The sequence below is a fragment of the Scyliorhinus canicula genome, chromosome 6 (genome assembly GCF_902713615.1).
Source record: "Scyliorhinus canicula chromosome 6, sScyCan1.1, whole genome shotgun sequence".
Lineage (NCBI taxonomy): Eukaryota > Metazoa > Chordata > Chondrichthyes > Carcharhiniformes > Scyliorhinidae > Scyliorhinus > Scyliorhinus canicula.
Window position 1 is genome coordinate 189393772 of NC_052151.1, and position 20793 is coordinate 189414564.

Here is a 20793-nt window from a genome sequence, read left to right on the forward strand (position 1 = left end):
GATCTCTGCATCCTCCTCACAGCTCACCCTCCCATCCAACCTTGTGTCATCTGCAAATTTGGACATATTACATTTTGTTCCCTCATCTAAATTATTAAAATATATTGTGAATAGTTGCGGTCCCAGCACCATCCCTGCGGTACCCCACTAGTCACTGCCCCCAATTTGATAAATACCCGTTAATTTCTAATCTTTGTCTCCTGTCTGCCAACCAGTTTTTTTTTTTAAACAAACAGTTTTTAATGAGCCAACCAGTTTTTTAACCACTTCAATACACAACCCCTAATCCCATGCACTTTAATTGTACACGCTAATCTCTTATGTGGGAATTTGTCAAAAGCCTTCCAAATGTCCAAATAAACCATGTCCATTGGCTCCCTATCATCAACTCGACTAGTTACATCCTCAAAGAAATCCAGTAGATTTGTCAAGCATGATTTTTCCCTTCATAAACCCATGCTGACTCTGTCCGATCCTGCCACTGTTTTCCAATTGCTCGGCTATAAAATATTTTGATAATGGACTCTAGAATTTTCCTCACTACTGACATCAGGCTTACTGTGTATAATTCCCTGTTTTCTCTCCACCTTACTTTTTAAATAGTAGAGTTACATTGGCTACCCTCCAATCTGTATTAACTGTTCCAGAGTCTATAGAATCCTGGAAGATGACCACCAATGTATCCACTATTTCTAGAGCCTTAAGGACTCTGGGATGTAGATTATCAGGACCTGGGGATTTATCAGCCTTCAATTTCCTCAACACCATTTCTCTACTAATATAGATTTCCTTCAGTTCAGTCACACAACCCTGCATTCCCCAACATTTCTGGTATCTTATTTGTTCAGACAGAACCAAAGTATGTATTTAGTTGCTCAGTCATTTCTTTGTCCCCGATCAAAAATGTCCCTGTTCTGACTGGAAGGGACCTACATTTGTCTTCACCGATCTTTTTCTCTTCATGTACCTACATAAACTTTTACAGTCAGTTTTTCTCTTCCCTGCAAGCTTTCTCTCGTACTCTATTTTCCCCTTCTTAATCAATTCCCTGGTCCTTCTTTGTTGAATTCCTCATCAATTCCCTGGTCCTTCTTTGTTGAATTCTTCATCAATTCCCTGGTCCTGCTTTGTTGAATTCTTCATCAATTCCCTGGTCCTTCTTTGCTGGGAGAAAACTGCTCCCAATCCGCAAACGTGTTTTATTTCATGGCAATTTGTATGCTTCTTCCTTGGATTGAATAATGGATTGGCCACTTTTCGCATTTTACTTTTGTGCCAAATATGAATAACAATTGTTGCAGTTCCCCCATGTGCTTGTTGAACTTTTTTTATAAATTTAGAGTGCCCAATTCATTTTTTCCAATTAAGGGGCAATTTAGCGTGGCCAATCCACCTAGCCTGCACATCTTTGGGTTGTGGAGGCGAAACCCACGCAAACATGGGAGAATGTGCAAAATCTACACGGACAGTGACCCAGAGTCGGGATCGAACCTGGGACCTCGGAAACATAAGAACATAAGAACTAGGGGCAGGAGTAGGCCATCTGGCCCTTCGAGCCTGCTCTGCCATTCAATGGGATCATGGCTGATCTTTTGTGGACTCAGCTCCACTTTCTGGCCCGAACACCATAACCCTTAATCCCTTTATTCTTCAAAAAACAATCTACCTTTATCTTAAAAACATTTAATGAAGGAGCCTCTACTGCTTCACTGGGCAAGGAATTCCATAGATTCACAACCCTTTGGGTGAAGAAGGCCCTCCCAAACTCAATCCTAAGAGACAGCAATGCTAACCACTGTGCCACCATGCTTTGATTTGCCCAATTTATATCCAGATTAAAATCACTCATAATTACAGGTGTTTCTTTATTGCATACATCTCTAATTTCATGCTTCATTCCCAACATCACCAATTCAGTTTGGGAGTCCATTTACAACCCATACTAATGTTTTTCATCCCTCGGTTTTTCTCAGCGTGACCCGTACAGATTTCACATTGTCGGAGCTAATATCCTTCCTGACTATTGTGTTAATTTCCTCTTCAACCAGCAATGCAACTCCAACTTTGTCTGTCCTTCCTGAATACCGAATACCCCTGGACGTTCAGTTTCCATCCTTGGTCACTCTGCACCAGTATCTCTGTAATCCTGATTGTATCACACCTATCTATTTGGGCGATTTGTTTGTCTGCTTTATTGTGAATGCTCTGCATGTTAAGACACAAAGCCTTGGGCTTATCTTTTTAAAATTACTTATACCACTCCAAATATTTTTCACAGTGGCCCTGTTAAAATCTGGACCTTGGTTTCTCTGCTTGTCACTTCTCTTATTCCCTTTTCTATCTTTTGTTTTTGTCCTTGTTTCCTCCTCCTCTGACTCCTTGCATAGGTTCACATTCCCCTGCCTTTTTAGTTTAAACTCTCCCCAGACACACTAGCAACTACTTCCCCTAGGATACCAGTCCCCATCCTGCTCAGGTGTAAACCGTCCAGTTTGTTCTGGTCCCACCTCCCCCAGAACCAATCCCAATGCCCAGGAATCTGAAAACCTCCCCCTCACACCATCTCTTCAGCCACGTATTTATCCAATATAGCCTGCTATTTCTACTCTGGCTAGTAAATGGCACTGGTAGCAATCCTCAGATCACTAACTTTGACGTCTGACTTCTCATCTACCTTCCTAACTCCCTATATTCTGCTTTTAGGACCTCATTCCTTTTTTTAACCTATGTCGTTTGTACCAACGTGTACTACGACCACTGGGTGCTCACACTCCCCCTCCAGGAATGTCCTATAGCCGTAAGACATCCTTGACCCTAGCACCAGGGAGGCAACATACCATTCTAGAGTCTCGTTTGTGGCCACAGAAACCTCTTTCTTCCCCTTACAATCGAGTCCCCTATTACTATTGCATTCCCACACTTGTTACTCCTCCCCTCAGCAGTAGAACCACCATGGTGCAATGAATTTGGCTGTTGCTGCTTTCCTCTGAGAGGTCATTCCCCTCAACTGTATGCAAAGTGGTATATCAGTTTAGCAGGAGAATAGCCACAGGAGATTCCTGCACTGCCTGCCTAGCTCTCTTGCTCTGCCAGGTGGTCACCCATTCCCTTTGGTCTGACCATTAGCTAAGCGTAATATCCACAACACTCTCCGCTGTGCGGAAGCTCCATAGAGTCCCCAGCTCCGCTCCAGCTCAGAAACCCAGGCTTCCAGGAGCTGTAGCTGAAGACACTTCCTGCACACATGCTGGCCCTGGGCACTGAAAATGTTCCTGACTTCCCATATGGAGCAAGAGGAGCAAATGATGGCTTTGAGGCTCCTGCCATGACATACATCTGTAAATGAAACCTTTAATTTGGCATGTGTCATATTAACCTGTTGTGGAACAACAAGGATAAGGGTCATTCAACTGAAAGTTGAATGTTTACGTAGTCATCAGCTGAATTTCACCATGGTTTTCAATGCTGTGCAGCAAACACATCAGTCAAAACAATCAATTCCCAAGGGTACAATACCCCATAAACATTTTCAGTGTAATAAATATCTAATTTAAGGAAAATAGTAAATTTTTAATGATTTTCATTATGTTTAAACATCCTAATCCTCAGCACACAACAAACGCAATGACGATAGTGCAGGACCCATTCAGATGCACTGACCTAGGAAAAACAGTGTTCATTATTCAACACCATGTCAGGCTGCCTGATGCAAATATCAAGTTCAGCATTTGTTCCGAGAGGCAGGCAAGATCTGAACTTGAAAGGCACAGTGAATAATTCTGCAATGGGAAACACTGCAGAAAAACTGTGGGTAACTGCGCACAAACAATTCCCTTCTGGGGTCTCCAGGGTTTCAAAGTCTAAAGCTAATAATAATAATAATAATAATAATAATAATAATAATCGCTTATTGTCACAAGTAGGCTTCAATGAAGTTACTGTGAAAAACCCCTAGTTGCCACATTCCGGCGCCTGTTCAGGGAGGCTGGTATGGGAATTGAACCCGCGCTGCTGCATTGCTCTGCATTACAAGCCAGCTGTTTAGCCCACTGTGCTAAACCAGCCCCGGCAGATAATGCAGCTAAACACAGGAAAGGTGATATATGATCATACTCATTTCATGCTCACTTCATCATGAACAGTACTATCTGCACAGATGGAGAGTACCGACCATCCACACCATGGACAGAAAACTGCAAACACTTGATTAGCACCCCTTCCACAAACATTCATTCCCTCTACCACCGATGCATAGCAGCCATGTGTACCATCTACAAGATGCACTCACCAAGGCTCCTTAGGCTGCACCTTCCAAACCTACGACCACCACTATCTAAAAGGACAAGGGAAGCAGATACAAGTGAACACCACCACTTGGACCGTCCCCTCCAAGTCGCCCACCCTCCTGACTTGGAAATATATCACCGTTCCTTCACTGTCGCTGGGTCCAAACACTGGAACTCCCAACCTAATAGCACTGTGGGTGTACCTACACAGTTCACCACCACCTTCTCAAGGGCAATTAGGGATGGGCAACAAATGCTGGCCTAGCCAGCGACACCCACACCCCGTTAAAAATGAATTTTAAAAAACTACACGTGTTATTTCCCAATACGCACAAGAGTGGAAAAGGACTGTCAGCTGCAAAACTTTACAAATCTCCCCTCACTAATAATCAAAAAGCCTAGCTACACCATCAAGGCTCATGCATAAATGAGAGTTACTTAGAAATGGTACAGGAGTGCAACTCAATTTCCTCGTAAGACGTTACTGTCCTTTGAAGTGGAAAGCAAGGGGAAAAGCACCAAGTGCCAAGCAACAATTCCAGATCTTTTCCATTTGCCTGAGAGAGAAAGAGGGCGAGAGAGAGAGAGCAAACACAATGAGTTTGTCAACTAATTGAGATAAGAGTTCAGTGTTTCAAATACCATGGAGTCAAACACGAAGCTTCCAGTTAGAAACCTTTTGGAGAAGAATGCAGTACTCTGACAATGACATGACAGTGCTCTTTACACAAGTATTCCCGAGCCAGTTTTTGCTAAATAATTAGGGCACTCAGAAAAGTCATGGTGAAGTTTGGTCAAAACCTACTCGAGCTTTACCGTGACATTTTAGGATATGAAAAAAAAATCAAAAAATCACCAGATATAGCAGAGAAATGGTGAAAAACTCTTCATTCCCTATATTCTGTGAATTAGAAAACAGCTTCATTCTATTTGCATTTTGGTGTCAATGTGTTGGAAGATGCAGAAATTCTTCCATTTTGACTTGTATTACCGTTCAAACTCTTAACGAATAAATTGTGAAGATCAGTCAGCTTTGTCTTTTGGGTGTTAAGGTTAATTGGTTACTATAGTTCTGGAACTCAACACACTACCCATTCTCCATTACACTTTTCAGGCATGAGATGGGACTGGAACTAGAACCTTGAAACAGATGGTTATCAAGTCGCACCGCTGCAGCTTTAACCATAGGTTACATTCTTAAAGAACACAATTTTTAAAAATTCAATAAAACACAGAAAAACTCCTTGCATCGATCCCAAAGGAATGCTGGGAACTTAAAAGGCACAGTAGAACTATATTTCAGATGAAAGACAAATCGTTCCTCATACTTTCAAATGTCCCGGAAGATTTCTTTGCAAACTTGTACCTTGCATGAGGCATCACTTTTTCATTGTCACCCTCATCCATCATCAGTCAAAATAGTTTGTACAGTAAGACTATTTTGCTTTGCTTCTATGCAAAAGCATTAAATAATATTGCACAGAACAGCAGTAAGCTGACCAATCAATTTACAGCACTGCAGCTCTCAGTAACAGACAGCCACATCTCCAAGGTGATGATTCTTAACACTTTTATTAAACATGCAAACTTTGAAGCTGAGTTAGTTTCTTTAGTTCACATTGTCCATCTTTTTATTAATTTTTTCCCCCATCTTCCACAACCGTTTTAATGTTGCCCAGTGATGCTGAAGCCCGATTGTGGATAGATGCCGTCAGCTCTCCCACATAATGACTCCTTACACATGCCCAGATGTGAACTATCCTCAAGCTACTTGACAAGCTGGATGTAGCACAAATGAGTCTCTTCAAACAAAGGCAATACCTGTATTTTCTGTCAGGGGTCATTGGAGAGCAATTCCTGAATGTCAAGACGCCTGGCTGATTTTAGCCCTCCTTAGGCCAGAGGTACTGGTGTTATTCAAGGTACCCCAATGGCTGTTCTAGCTGGGATCAGTTAAATAAATGATTATGTTGTTTTTTTTAGAATATATATTCTCCCCATGTCTCCGTGGGTTTCCTCAGGGTGCTCCGGTTTCCTCCCACAGTCCAAAGATGTGCAGGTTAGGTGGATTGGCCATGATAAATTGCCTTTAGTGTCCAAAAAGGTCAGGTGGGGTTACTGGGTTATGGGGATAGGGTGGAGGTGTGGGCTTAAGTAGCATGCTCTTTCCATGGGCCGGTGCAGACTCGATAGGCCAAAAGGCCTCCTTCTGCACTGTAAATTCTGTGATAGAATCCTGCATTGACCAAGTGCTGAATTTACCACATGGGAAGCTTGCATTTCCACTCCGGTTGGTACTGAAGGACACCATGGCACCTTCTTTTCTGTACATCTTGTAAACATACACCTTCAACCCAATCAACAATTATGAACCTTAATCCAAAAATATTGGTCGTTCTTTCTTCTGCCACTATGTTTGTGCATCTGGGGCTGTCACCACTGGCACAAAGGATGTGATGCAATAAATAGTATTTTTGCAGTTTTGTGTTCGGTCAGGTCATTGTGGAGCGGCAGAACTAAAACTGGGTATTCCATCCATAAAAATAAGGTACCACGCTGTTCTCGAGTACCAACCTCAGAGGGGCAACGTTGCAGACTCCCCATGTGGTAAATTACTGTCCAATTAAGTCATCAGAGAAAGGCCAGACACAGACAAATAAATGGCACTTGCCACTTCAGACTGACGATGTACCTCCTAAATGTTCCTCTCAGAGAACCACCATTCATGGAATCTCGGCAGCACACACCCAACAACAACTTGCAACTTGGAAAAAGTGAAACGGCTGCAGCCATGTACATGTACTCAGAACTTCTAATTCCGTTTATCCTACGTTTGCTTTTCAGTATGCCTGCTTGAATCACTAATTTCAAAATAGCACACATCAAACTTCAATAGAAGCTGTTCACATCAGAAAACCCATCTCCCTGCGGGCAATTTCTAAAGAGACAAATTCAGCACGTAAAGCATTACAATAATATGCAGTTGTCTGGCGTTCCTGTCAATTGAGACAGCAAATCAGAATAAGTTTTAAAACACTCATCAAGCACCTGCTCTCTTCTCAACTCTCTAGAAGACTGACAGGGTAATGAACCATTACTGCAGTACTGAACTCAGCCAGAGTGCATGATTTGTCTGCAATACTCACAAATCTCCACATTTGAATTAATGATGGTGTACTACAAATGCAGACAAAGCCCCTTCCACAGTTGGCAAAGTATGGGCCAACCTCACCCAGCAAGCTCTGCATGCACTGATCCTGGAACCCTGCATGTGACAAATCAAATAATGCTGGCAAAACACTAATTTCAGGCTTCAGATTTCTTCGGATTTGATTTGACCGTTATCAGATGGACAAAAGCCAGATTTGCTGTCAAGATCAAAATTTCCTCCCTTGACTCCGCCGGAATCAGAAAGTAGAGTTACAAAGTGGGAGACTCCTCTTCTTTTGGTAACTTTTCTGAATGTAAAGGAATGACTTCCCAATTTATTTAGGAATTTGGGAGAGGTGAAATCAGAAACGAGCCAACAACAAAATGCTGTCATTTTGTTTAACTAATATTGATCAAAAAGATTGAATCTCTCCATTGCTGGCATTCTCAATAAACTGAAATGTTATAATGACAATGATTTTGATGTAGAAATGCTATTTCAATCCTTTCAGAGTCATGCAATTTGCAAGGCTTACAATAACGTATCAATATGCAACCTTTTCAGTTGGAGACTGGATTCTACAACCTGACTTTAGTGTTGTGTGGTATTAAGTCTCTGCTTCCTCGCTACCTCCTGTGCATACTGCAGATGATTGAAGACAAATATGCGGTGTGCTTTTCTGTCTGTTCATTCTCAAGGCCACAACCCAACAAATTTTCATTAAACACTTGACTGAAGTCCTATAAGATGAATTTCACGAAATAACACTAATATATGCAAAAATGAATTTAAACTTGCTTTATCCAATGAATAATCTTGTATTAAAATACTTGTGTTCTGTCAACCAGTAGGACGAACAGAAATTAATAGGAAAAATTAGATTTCAGTGAATTAGCAATGGTAGCATTAACAAAGTGAAGACAGCATCAATCTAGCTTGCTGCATACTACACAAATGGCCTTGTTGTACCAGAATCGGTGATGCAACGAGACCAAGATTTGCGACGCTCGGAACGCCTCGTGAAACCTAATGCGATTGGTATAGGGTGCAAGCTGGGTTAGGGGGTTAGAACCACAGAAGATCAAGAAGGCTGAAGTGGATTAGTAGATGAGCATTTTGAATTACACAAACTGAGGGACAAGTACGATTTTTGAAAAATGAAAAAAATGAAAATCGCTTATTGTCACGAGTAGGCTTCAATGAAGTTACTGTGAAAAGCCCCTTGTCGCCACATTCCGGCGCCTGTCCGGGGAGGCTGGTACGGGAATCGAACCATGCTGCTGGCCTGCTTGAAAAGCCAGCGATTTAGCCGAGTGAACAAAACTTGAGAAAAGGATAGCAGTGGCAGGTTCTATGTGGTAAAACGGAAGGTGAAACAAGGAGATAATTAGAACAGCCAAGCCTAGACATAGCAAAGGCTGGAATAGCAGGAGGTTGAGGTAGAAGGGACATATGTTAAGTGGAGAAGCGGGTGGTCTTAGTGATCAATCGGATGTGGGTTTAAAGCTCAGTTCAGGGTCAGCTAGTATTAACAGGCAGTGTACTGGGCGAGTCACGGCGGGGCTGTGTAGGAGATGAAGTATTTGCTGTGGATGAAAACAGTGAAGTCAGAAGCATAAGATCTCTATTATCTGATCAATGCTAATCGTCATCATATATTTAGCTGGGTCAGAATTGAAATGCTTACTGAACATTTTTTAAAAACGGCTGCTAAAACTATAAATGATTAGCAAATTTACGAAGTGCTTGGGAATTATTTGCAAATGTAATCTATAAGTTTCAGAGATGTCCATACAATGAACATTGATAATACGTTCACGATTAACGTTACCTGATGGATTGAGCAATGCAGCCCCTCTAAAGGATTATATAACATCAAAAACATGAGGGAAGGGCTTTACATGACTGAAAATTGTATTCCCCTGCTTTGCAATATATTATACTGCTGTAGTAAGAAACCTCATGAAAATAATGCAAAAATTACTCTCTGCCCTCTTGACAAGCCATTATTATCTAACTGATCTGACCCATTTAATCTCATGAGAATATATCTGACAGAGTTTCCTCTCCCTGGTAACTGGTCAGGATCCCAGGAAATTTTGGCAAGAACATTTTGGTATTATTACTACCTGAGAAGTAGATTTGGTGCAGCCTGCAGTTCAAGTAGCACTGCTTTGATACAAGCATCCAATTATGTTTGTGTCAGAACGTTATAGGCTCAAATCACTTTCATAAAATTACAGAGCCAATGCGCAGAGTGGACATGGCAACCCCTTAATTCATCACATTGCTTTGCTCCAAAAACCAATCCAAATTAAATCCAATTCATGGTACCCACAAAAAACACAAAAATCTAAACTGACACCAACAGGCATTACACCTGATCTTAGGCTTCATCTTAGTCCCACTCCAGGACTGGAGTACAAAAATCAACCTGACACATTCCAGTGTAGTACTGAGGGAATGCTACACTGTCAGAGCTGCGACCTTTCAGATAAGATGATAAATCAAGGTCAAGCCTGTCCCTTGGGTGGAAGTAAATAATTTGCTGGTGCTCTCTGGAAGAAAAGGTGGGGGCGCTCTCACAGTGTCCTGACCTTATATTCATTCCTCAATCAATGCCAGAATTATGGGTTACCTGGTCATTATCATATAGCTGGTGGGAGCTTGCTGTGTGTAAATTGGCTGCTGTTGCTCACATTACAACAGTGACTACACACTCAATAGCCCTACAGCATTTTGAAACGTCTGGCGGTTATGAAACTTTCGGTGTACATCTAAGTACTTCTTTCCTTCATTTGAAATCAAGTCCAGAGCACCTTTGCTAAAGAGTTTTCTCGGTCAAGTGAGAGAGATTTCTTCACGCTTTTTAAACCAGCGCAAAAGATCGTGGAAACGCAATATCACTGAACTGTAAAGTTCACTGTAAAGTTCTGCAATCTTTTTTCGAGGTTTGGCTGATTTCAGACGAGGAGGTTGGAACCTCCACCTCTTAGTTTTCAACAACTCCTTAAGAGTGCTTCCTTCAGCAGAGAGGCCTATGGCATAATGTTTGGACTTCAAAACAAAAACACAGTGCAAGGCCAACTGTCTGTGACCCTGTAATTTTACTTCTTTCAGTCTTTTCTTTTTTCTGACCTTGCGTTGAACCACTGGCACTTGGGACTTCTTTTTCTTTTTAAATTGGAAGTCTGAAGATGTATTCTAGCTGAACAACTTGCTTAGAACATCAGGATGCTGCCGACTAACTGCATCCCACCCAGCTCTCAAGAAGTGCACATACCTGAGGGAAATTGGGCGATCTAATTGCAAGACAAAATTACTATTTGATACTCTCTACTTTGGTGTTAAAGTGCTTATTGAATTGGCTCCCCAGTACAACAGCTCGTAATCAAGCTTGCACATGAATGTGCCTTACTTATTTAAGAACTATTAAGATAAAACAAGGACAATGTTCCAAAAACAGCAGCATTTAAAAATCAGTAGAATGCAAAATGGTTTGAAAGACTGGTTGGCATATGATAATTAGAAAATCTGCACACAAACTGAAATGTCACATTAGCCTTGGCACTCGACGCTCAACTGACAGAACTATATTATGTTAACAATATAATTGTTTGTGTGAAAATAAATGAACACATTGTTTGAGACAGAATTAGGAACCTGAAATAGGTGCAGCAGCCAATGCACTTGACAGCTACCCAAGGGTTCTCAGGAAAATGGCCCAGGTGTTATCAAGGCTCTTGCCATATCATAAATAGCTTGCTGGAGTCACAAACTGCTCCTTTAGATTGGAAGAGTGCTAATATAATTCCAACTTTTATAAAAGGAGATACGACAGATCAAGGCATATATATGCATATTTATGACTGAGATTTGCAAGGTGATGACACTGTGGATCGGTAAAAACTGTTCCCATTGCTAAAAGGATCAGGAACCAGAGGACATAGATTTAAGGTGACTGACAAAGCAATGGTGACATGAGGAAAAGGTTTTTCACACAGCGAGTGGTTAGGACGTGGAATACACTGAAGTTGATGATCTCACTTTTACAACATCCTAATTGCACCTTCTGTAGCCACCGTGTCCGCCCTTCTTTTAAATCAGCATTTTTAAAAAAAATTACTGCAGCAGATACATACACACCCTCACCCAGGCTGTTCAAACCATTACTGCGCCAGATACATATAATCCAATAGATAAGAAATTCCTACATTCATTGCAGATGGTAGGAAAAAAAACACGAAAAGCTATTGTCAAAAATCATTATAGCTAAATCAAATCAGAGCAAAGGCAAAGGAGAATAGCTTGGTTCTTAAGTATGAAGATTGCTCAAGAGAGGTGTCTCTGTGTTGGGATAATTTTATCAAACTGCTGCACAGTATTTCCTCATCATTGGTATATGATGCCTTCAGCCACTTTGACCACTTGCTTAAATGCTGTAATAAAACTCCTCCACCTTTCCGCCTCTGTTGCTCTTAAAACACATTTCATTAGCCAAGCTTTTGGTCATACTTCCTACTCTGCCTGGGTCAGTGACCATGCCTGTGAAACTCTTTGGACAGAAATTAAGGAAAGATTAAGGAAATTAATGCTGTTTTAGTGAGAATAAATTTTGGAATAATCGCATTTCGATTAAGGCTTAGAAAAGGATTTACAAAATTAGTCAAAACAAATTGTTCAAGAGTTCAATTATTAGTTGATAGGAGTTAAACAGTCTCAAGGGTAGTATTGGGTAAGTTACTGTCAAGCATTTAAACTGACAATATAAAGGAGTTCAAATAGGTGGAATTGATCATGTGATGGACAGGAAGGGGGTTAATCTAAACAGCACTAATATCTCCTCTCACTATCCGTTCATAAACAGAAAAGTGTTTTTGATTTGCGTCCCCCTTTATAAATGGTAGCATATTTCCCAACCCTTTGATTTTGACATGGTCCAGTTTTCTATTAATTACCGAGTTAAGATGAACTCAAAGGGTTAGTTTATTCGCAGACACACAAAACACAGGAGGAGAGTTGCAATGTTGCCTCTGTTACATTCATACAGTAAAAGAGGGATAGAGATGAGAAAGATTTACCATTCAGAGACCACAGAGAAAAGAAAGTGTTTCACATGGGACCCAGAGTCCAGAATCTTTGTTCAATGAGGCATTCCTTTTCAGAGGTTGGTGAGCTGAAAACCAAAGCTAGATAATTACAGTTTCCAATGGGTTGACTTCACACCATTATGTAGGCATAGAGATTATTGAGTCTTGTAGATGGCTGCACATGCTTTCCAGCCACCATGTAGATGGGGCCAGGTGTCCGACGTGGGCCAGAGCTCCTTGAGCCCGTTTCTGCTAGCTGGGATGGTAAAATGGTAGACTGGCTTTGCAGTTCAGCAAAGCAACGTCACTGGTTCCTCAACCAGAGGTCCATGTCACATGGCCCTCACCCACTCTGGCTTTGACAAAGGCCGAGGATCTTTTGTCTGGGTCCCCAAGGTTGTTGAATGCCTCAGCCATTAAGAATTAAATGGAAGGTTGCAGGGCCCTTGGTCTTGGCAGATGAGTAGGGTCGGTTGGCCAACCTGGATGATGTATGGTGCTCTTTGGATTTGGTGAATACAGCCCACAATGTATCGTTAGTGGTTCTTCATATATAATGATGTGGAGTTTCCTGGATATTGGCATGTGGCGTCTTTTGTTCCAAGGTTGCAGACAGATGTAGATTCAGCCATTTCAAGTTTTTATCTGCTTTTAAATCTCTAGAGATAGTGATGAGCATATCCCTCTCACAGGGCACTTGGAGAAGCTGCTCCATCAGTGATCAATGAAATGTTCATGCACTTTGCCTTAGCATTGTAGGGCTCACATATCATTGAGTAAATGATCTTGAGTACACAAGAGGAGATCTGCTTACTGTTTTACTGGTCTTTCGCAATACAAACATTTTTTTAGGATCCCAATATGGTGGGCGGAAAGGGCATCTATTCACCTCACCAAATGAGAGTCTGAAACAGTTTAACCTTATGGGAAGTTTATGCCTTCATAAACCAGGTGCAAAGCAGAATTATTCTTGCTCTTCATAAATATTTCACAGACATGTGCAATTAAAAAGAAACACGGTTTCTCCAGCCAGCCTTCTGCACAGAAAAGAACAAGTTCCAAAGGGAGATGAGTCATCAAGCTTTTCAGATTTTTAAATTGCTTCTAATTCAGTGAATGGATTTCAGTGAGTTTCCAAAGAAGCTTCAGGATTTGCTTCAAGATCAGGTTTTGCCACCAATTGCTCTCAATTAATGATGCAGGGCATGCAGACAATTTGGGAAAGTTGTCATGCGTTTTCTAGAATTCAGTAATCCATTTACGGATTCCGACATTGCCAAAACATAGTTACTGTGGATAGGGCACCAGCAAGGGTAGCTCGGCTTTCTGAACAACCGCTAACCAAGGTATCTATGGTATCAATGTCCTGGGATTAATCTTTTACTGTCAAACTAGTCTTCCTTCATGCTGCAATTATTGAGACAGTACATCGGGAGCACAGTAACCTTGTTCTCAATTCTTTCCCAATCCCTGAACAGAACTTACACCAGATGGACAGCAGCAGTTCACAAAGGCAGCTCACCACCACTTTCTCAAGGGCAGTTAGAGATGGACAATAAATCCAGGACTTGCCAGTGACACTCGCATCGCATGAAATAATTATTTTTTAAATCCAACAATAGATATTCAGATAGACATGCATGTTTAAACCTAATCACAGTCAAGATCAGAACCATGAAATAATTGAATTCAACTTTGGCAGCTATTTTTATCTACCAAAGGACTGCAATATTATGAACCCTGACTTTCATAAAACCTTTGGATTGACGTGTTACTATAGTTACCTTAGCTGAACATCTTAGAACCACCAAACCCTGAAGGCGACGATAACATTTATAAATCAAAGAATGCAAAAGCAGAGAAAGATATAACGTGAAATTTAAACAGAAACTATTTCTGTGATGTTTCTACATTATTGGCTACAAGGAGAAAAAAAGTATCTGTGATTCAACAAAAATATAATTGATGTTAAGTGCCGTCCAACTAAAGTTTTGTACAATTGCATGACTATTTAACGATACACAGCATCTTATATTAAAACCAAAATCCCATTTGAAAAAAACCTCAGAACTTTTTGCAAAATCTGTGGCAACATGCTAACAATTTGTACCACGCTTGGTTGAACTCTAATTCAGTTCTACCCCAAGCAGCAATATTTTCCTCTCCTACCATCTTGAGCGTGGGTCTAGTTTGTGTAACACAAGAAAGCCTAATCATGACAGCACCTTGCCTATCAACCTATAAGATAAACAGGCCCAAAACAGAAGCTTCAACAAATTCTTGACAGCACAGTGGGAAATACAATGAACATTTATCCATCTCCACTCCCTCACGAAACCAAAATATTAACATGCTCTCAGGTTAACTGCGCAGTGCACCCCGGGTCTCAGACTCAAAGTAGAGGCTCAGCTCGGCAAAACAATTATATGTTCTTAGAATTATTAAATCTGAAATCCACCAAAAACAATGTGACACTTTAAATACCAAAAATAATTTTCATTCACAACTATTCACCACTTTTGCTGCACTCTTCGCACCATTGTGCCTGCGGAGCTCTCCCGAATAAAATATATTCTTCTCCCCCGATCTTTACCAGGCTCATCCTCACAAAGTTGGGAATGTGAACCTGCCATGCCAGAATTCTAGGTGTTTTGGTGTGTTACAATTCCAGTACTCTGAACAGCTCTAATAACATCCTTAAAGCTTCCATTTCTCTTCGAAGGGAAATGTCTTCATTGTTTTGGCAGTCTTCATGTTCCGCTTGAAGGAAGGTCCTTGCTCCATCATCGCTGATGCTTCACTCTGAACCATTTTTCTTGGAAGTTTTTGTCAGATGTGGTTTGCCATTCCCAGGGCAGGACAAGGAAGCAGGTCCCAAGTCTATCTCAGCCGGAACGGGAAATTAACCCACGCTCTGTTGGTGTTATTCTGCACCACATGCTAGCCACCTAGCTGACTGAGGTAGTGACTGAGGTGGTGACTTGTAATCCAGAGACCCAGGGTAATGCTCTGGGGTCCTGGGTTCAAATCCCACCATGATAGATGGTGAAATTTGAATTCAATAAAAATTTGGAATTAAAAGTCTAATGATGACCATGAAACCATTGCCAATTGTTGTAAAAATCCATCTGGTTCATTCATGTCCTTCAGGGAAGGAAATCTGCCGTCCTTATCTGGTCTGGCCTGCATGTTGGATTGGATTGGATTGGATGTGTTTATTGTCACGTGTACCGAGGTACAGTGAAAAGTATTTTTCTGCAAGCAGCTCAACAGATCATTCAGTACATGGGAAGAAAAGGGAATTGAACAGAATTCAAGAAAATACATGAGAATACATAATAGGGCAACACAATATATACAATGTACTACATAAGCATTGGCATCGGATGAAGCAGACATGGGTGTAGTGTTAATGAGTTCAGTCCATAAGAGGGTCATTTAGGAGTCTGGTGACAGTGGGGAAGAAGCTATTTTTGAGTCTGTTCGTCCGTGTTCTCAGACTTCTGAATCTCCTGCCCGATGGAAGAAGTTGGAAAAGTGAGTAAGCCGGGTGGGAGGGATCCTTGATTATGCTGCCTGCTTTCCCCCGGCAGCGGGAGGTGTAGATGGAATTAATGGATGGGAGGCAGGTTCGTGTGATGGACTGGGCGGTATTCACGACTCTCTGAAGTTCCTTGCGGTCCTGGGCCGAGCAGTTGCCATACCAGGCTGTGATGCAGCCCGAGAGGATGCTCTCTATAGTGCATCTGTAAAAGTTGGTAAGGGTTAATGTGGACATGCCAAATTTCCTTAGTTTCCTGAGGAAGTAAAGGCACTGTTGTGCTTTCTTGGTGATAGCGTCGACATGAGTGGACCAGGATAGATTTTTGGTGATGTGCACCCCTAGGAATTTGAAACTGCTCACCATCTCTACCTCGGCTCCGTTGATGCTGACAGGGGTGTGTACAGTACTTTGCTTCCTGAAGTCGATGACCAGCTCTTTAGTTTTGCTGGCATTAAGGGAGAGATTGTTGTCGTTGCACCACTCCACTAGGTTCTCTATCTCCCTCCTGTATTCGGACTCGTCGTTATTCGAGATCCGGCCCACTATGGTCGTATCGTCAGCAAACTTGTAGATGGAGTTGGAACCAAGTTTTGCCATGCAGTCGTGTGTGTACAGGGAGTAGAGTAGGGGGCTAAGTACGCAGCCTTGCGGGGCACCGGTGTTGAGGACTATTGTGGAGGTGTTGGTGTTCATTCTTACTGACTGTGGTCTGTTGGTCAGAAAGTCAAGGATCCAGTTGCAGAGTGGAGAGCCAAGTCCTAGGTTTTGGAGCTTTGATATGAGCTTGGCTGGGATTATGGTGTTGAAGGCGGAGCTGTAGTCAATAAATAGGAGTCTGATGTAGGAGTCCTTGTTTTCGAGATGCTCTAGGGATGAGTGTAGGGCCAGGGAAATGGCGTCTGATGTGGACCGGTTGCGACGGTATGCGAATTGAAGTGGGTCAAGGCGTTCCGGGAGTATGGAGGTGATGCGCTTCATGATCAGCCTCTCGAAGCACTTCATTACAACTGACGTCAGGGCCACCGGGCGGTAGTCATTGAGGCACATTGCCTGGTTTTTCTTTGGTACCGGTATGATGGTGGTCTTCTTGAAGCAGGTGGGGACCTCGGAGTGGAGTAGGGATAGGTTAAAGATGTCTGTGAAAACCTCTGCCAGCTGGTCCGCGCAGGCTCTGAGTGCACGACCAGGGATCCCGTCCGGGCCCATCGCCTTCCGTGGGTTCACTTTCAGGAAGGCCGGTCTGACTTCGGAAACTGTGATGGTGGGTATGGGTGAATTATGGGTTGCTGGGGCACTTGATAGCGGATTGTTGGTTACCTGCTCAAACCGAGCATAGAATGCATTAAGTTCATCGGGGAGGGGTGCACTGCTGCCAGAGATACTGCTCGGCTTTGCTTTGTAGCCCGTTATGTTGCTTAGTCCTTGCCACAACCGCCGAGAGTCTGTCTGTGACTCTAGCTTAGTTTGATATTCTCTCTTGGCATCTCGGATGGCTTTGCGGAGGTCGTACCTGGATTTCTTGTATAGGACAGGGTCGTCTGCCTTGAACGCCTCAGATCTGTCCTTCAGTAGGGAGTCCATCTCGCGGTTGAGCCATGGTTTCCGGTTGGGGAACGTACGTACTGCTTTCTTTGGCTCGCAATCGTCCACACATTTGCTGATGAAGTCTGTGACGGTGGTGACATACTCATTTAAGTTAGTCGCTGAGTTCTTAAATATGGACCAGTCCACTGTCTCCAAGCAGTCACGTAAGAGCTCTTCTGTCTCCTCGGACCAGCACTGCACAACCTTCTTAGCTGGATTCTCCAGATGTGACTCCAGACCCACACAGCGATGGGGTTGATGTTTAACTGCTTACTCAATGGCCTCTCAGTTCAAGGGCAATTAGGGATGGCAATAAATGGTGACCCAGTCAGGGGCACCCACATCCCAAGAACAATTTTTTAAAAAAACTTAATAGTTGGCAAACCAGTCAAGTTCAAATTGATTTGAGACAAGTGGGATGGACAAATGGCTCTTTGCCACCTTCAGTGAGCCTTTTAAGCTTTAGCTGGGATTGAGTGGACATGCAATCAATTGTACTGATCCACAGAGGTGGATGAATTGGCACATGTGGGGGAAGGCGAACAAGGCAATGAACTGGATTCCTGAAGAATTGTGGACAGCTTTGACAATGGCAGCATGACCTTGAACTTGTGATCCAGTTGTCTACTCCCCTCTGAACACAAAATGACAAGTTATAATTTATGCAAGCTATGATGGGCTATTACTTCAAACAATGCAGTCCCTTTACCTATTGCAGTGCCCATTACAATCTACCACTGATCACATGGTCACACTTCAGCAGCCCTTCCTATAGAGCATGCACATTCTGCCCTGAAAAAGTTGAGACAACCATGTCAGCTGCTTTCCATTTCAGTCATCTCCCATGAAACACAGCATCTACATCTGACTGCCAAGATTATTTTCACTATGGTGCTGACAGAACTGTTAGCTTAAAGTTGAACAGTTTCAATAAAAGGTCATATTTCAAATATTCCTGCAGGTAAGAAGCTTGGCACATTAAAACTGAAAAAACATTATCTAATCTAAAGTAAAATAATCAATGAAATATTGTGAATGAATGATAATTTAAATAATTGGAAAATGGTGGTTTTGAAAAAGGAGGCAATTACTTGAATCTTAAGAGTAAAGTAGTAGATAAATAATAAAAAATTATAAAATAAAATTATAACTTTTGGTATCAGTGCTGGATGCAACATTTTTACTTTGTTAACTGTTAAGTTTTGGTTCAGTATAATTGGAGTGAATCACGGTCATGCTTTCATTGCATGGGTGCCATTGGAAAACATCAGAAGCCATAGTAGGTTCCAGTCTAACCATGAAAAGTACAATTGTGATCTACTAGAATCGGAAAAGAAATCAGTGCGCAACACTACTCTGGGAGGCGCCTGAAATAAGCCTCACTCTATCGTTTGACAATGTGGCAAAGAGATAAGAACACGGAAACATTTAAATTACATAAACATATTACCAGAAATGACAAAATCCACATATTTACAATAAATCATAAAAATGATTAGCAACTGCAGCTTTATTAATTCATGTGGACAATTTCAATTATTTACGTGGGGAGTTTAGCACAGAGATATACAAAATGAGGACTGACTTATGTCTGTGTGCCCTTGAGCACACACCAGGTCTTAACTACCCATTTACTGCTGAGGTGCTAGAAAGAAAGAAAAGAAAGAAGAAAATCGCTTATTGTCACAAGTAGGTTTCAATGAAGTTACTGTGAAAAGCCCCTAATCGCCACGTTCCAGCGCCTGTCCGGGGAGGCTGGTATGGGAATCGAACCGTGCTTCGGGTCTGCCTTGGTCTGCTTTAAAAGCCAGCGATTTAGCCCAGTGAGCTAAACCATCCCCTGCTAGTTTCCGAGGCTGGCTTTACTATTTCTTGAAATGGTAGCAGTACTCATGGGTTCATCCTATTGAAACCAGACTTTGCAGTTTTGTCCATTCATTAGGGACTTTGAATGGTTCTACTGTAAAATCCAGACTCATAATTGAGTCTCCTTTGCTCAGTATCCATAAAAAAAAGTAAGAATATGCCTTGTAGCATAAAATTTGTTTACAGGTATTGAAATACAGGGATTGCCATGGACAGAACAATATTTCTGAGGTGGCAACATATGGCATTCGGTAGTTTTGTGAAATTGTGTAGGACAGTTCACATTTTCATGGAATATTTGAACTGTAAAACTAACTAATTTGATAAGTGAAACCAAAGAGAAAATGCTGGAAAATCTCAGCAGGTTGGTCAGCATCTGTAGGGAGAGAAAAGAGCTAATGTTGCGAGTCCAGATGACCATTTGTCAAAGCTTTGGATTACTAGTCCAGTGACAATACTACTACACCATCACCTCCCCATATCTGAATATTTATGTTTGATGGAGGGGGGGTGGGGGTAGTTGACTGATCACTGTACTTAGTTCAAAAGTTGGTCTATCTAATATAGAACATAGAACAGTACAGCACAGAACAGGCCCTTCGGCCCTCAATGTTGTGCCGAGCCATGATCACCCTACTCAAACCCACGTATCCACCCTATACCCGTAACCCAACAACCCCCCCTTAACCTTACTTTTATTAGGACACTACGGGCAATTTAGCATGGCCAATCCACCTAACCCGCACATCTTTGGACTGTGGGAGGAAACCGGAGCACCCGGAGGAAACCCACGCACACAGGGGGAGGACGTACAGACTCCACACAGACAGTGACCCAGCCGGGAATCGAACCTGGGACCCTGGAGCTGTGAAGCATTTATGCTAACCACCATGCTACCCTGCTGCCCCTAGTCTAATATGTAGACTTATCTGCTCCATTGTTACTTTCCCTTCTGATTTACAGATTTCCTTTTTCTTAATCTGGATCCCTACTTAAAAGGGCTCTTATCATTGCCAAACCAATGGGCAAATTGCAAGGTAGAGTCATGGAATATGATCATTACTGAAATATAAACAGTAGCATTAGGGAGAGCGAGAGCCAGGAAACAATAACCTGAAAATACACTTGTACATCCAGAGACAAGATTGCATTCCTAACCTCCGGCAGCTTGTTTTCAACTCCTGTTGTTGGGTGATACACAAAGAATTTTAATGCTGTCTAGGTTAAAATAACTGCTGTTTTACTAATGATTGCACAAAACCATCCTCCAGA

General features: G+C 42.0%; 1 protein-coding gene across 5 annotated transcripts in view; it reads right to left on the reverse strand.

Annotated features, from left to right (window-relative positions):
- The window catches only part of smap1 (small ArfGAP 1), a 329292-nt gene that overhangs the window by 19020 nt on the left and 289479 nt on the right, over positions 1-20793 (reverse strand). The gene's annotated exons all lie outside the window — the stretch shown is intronic.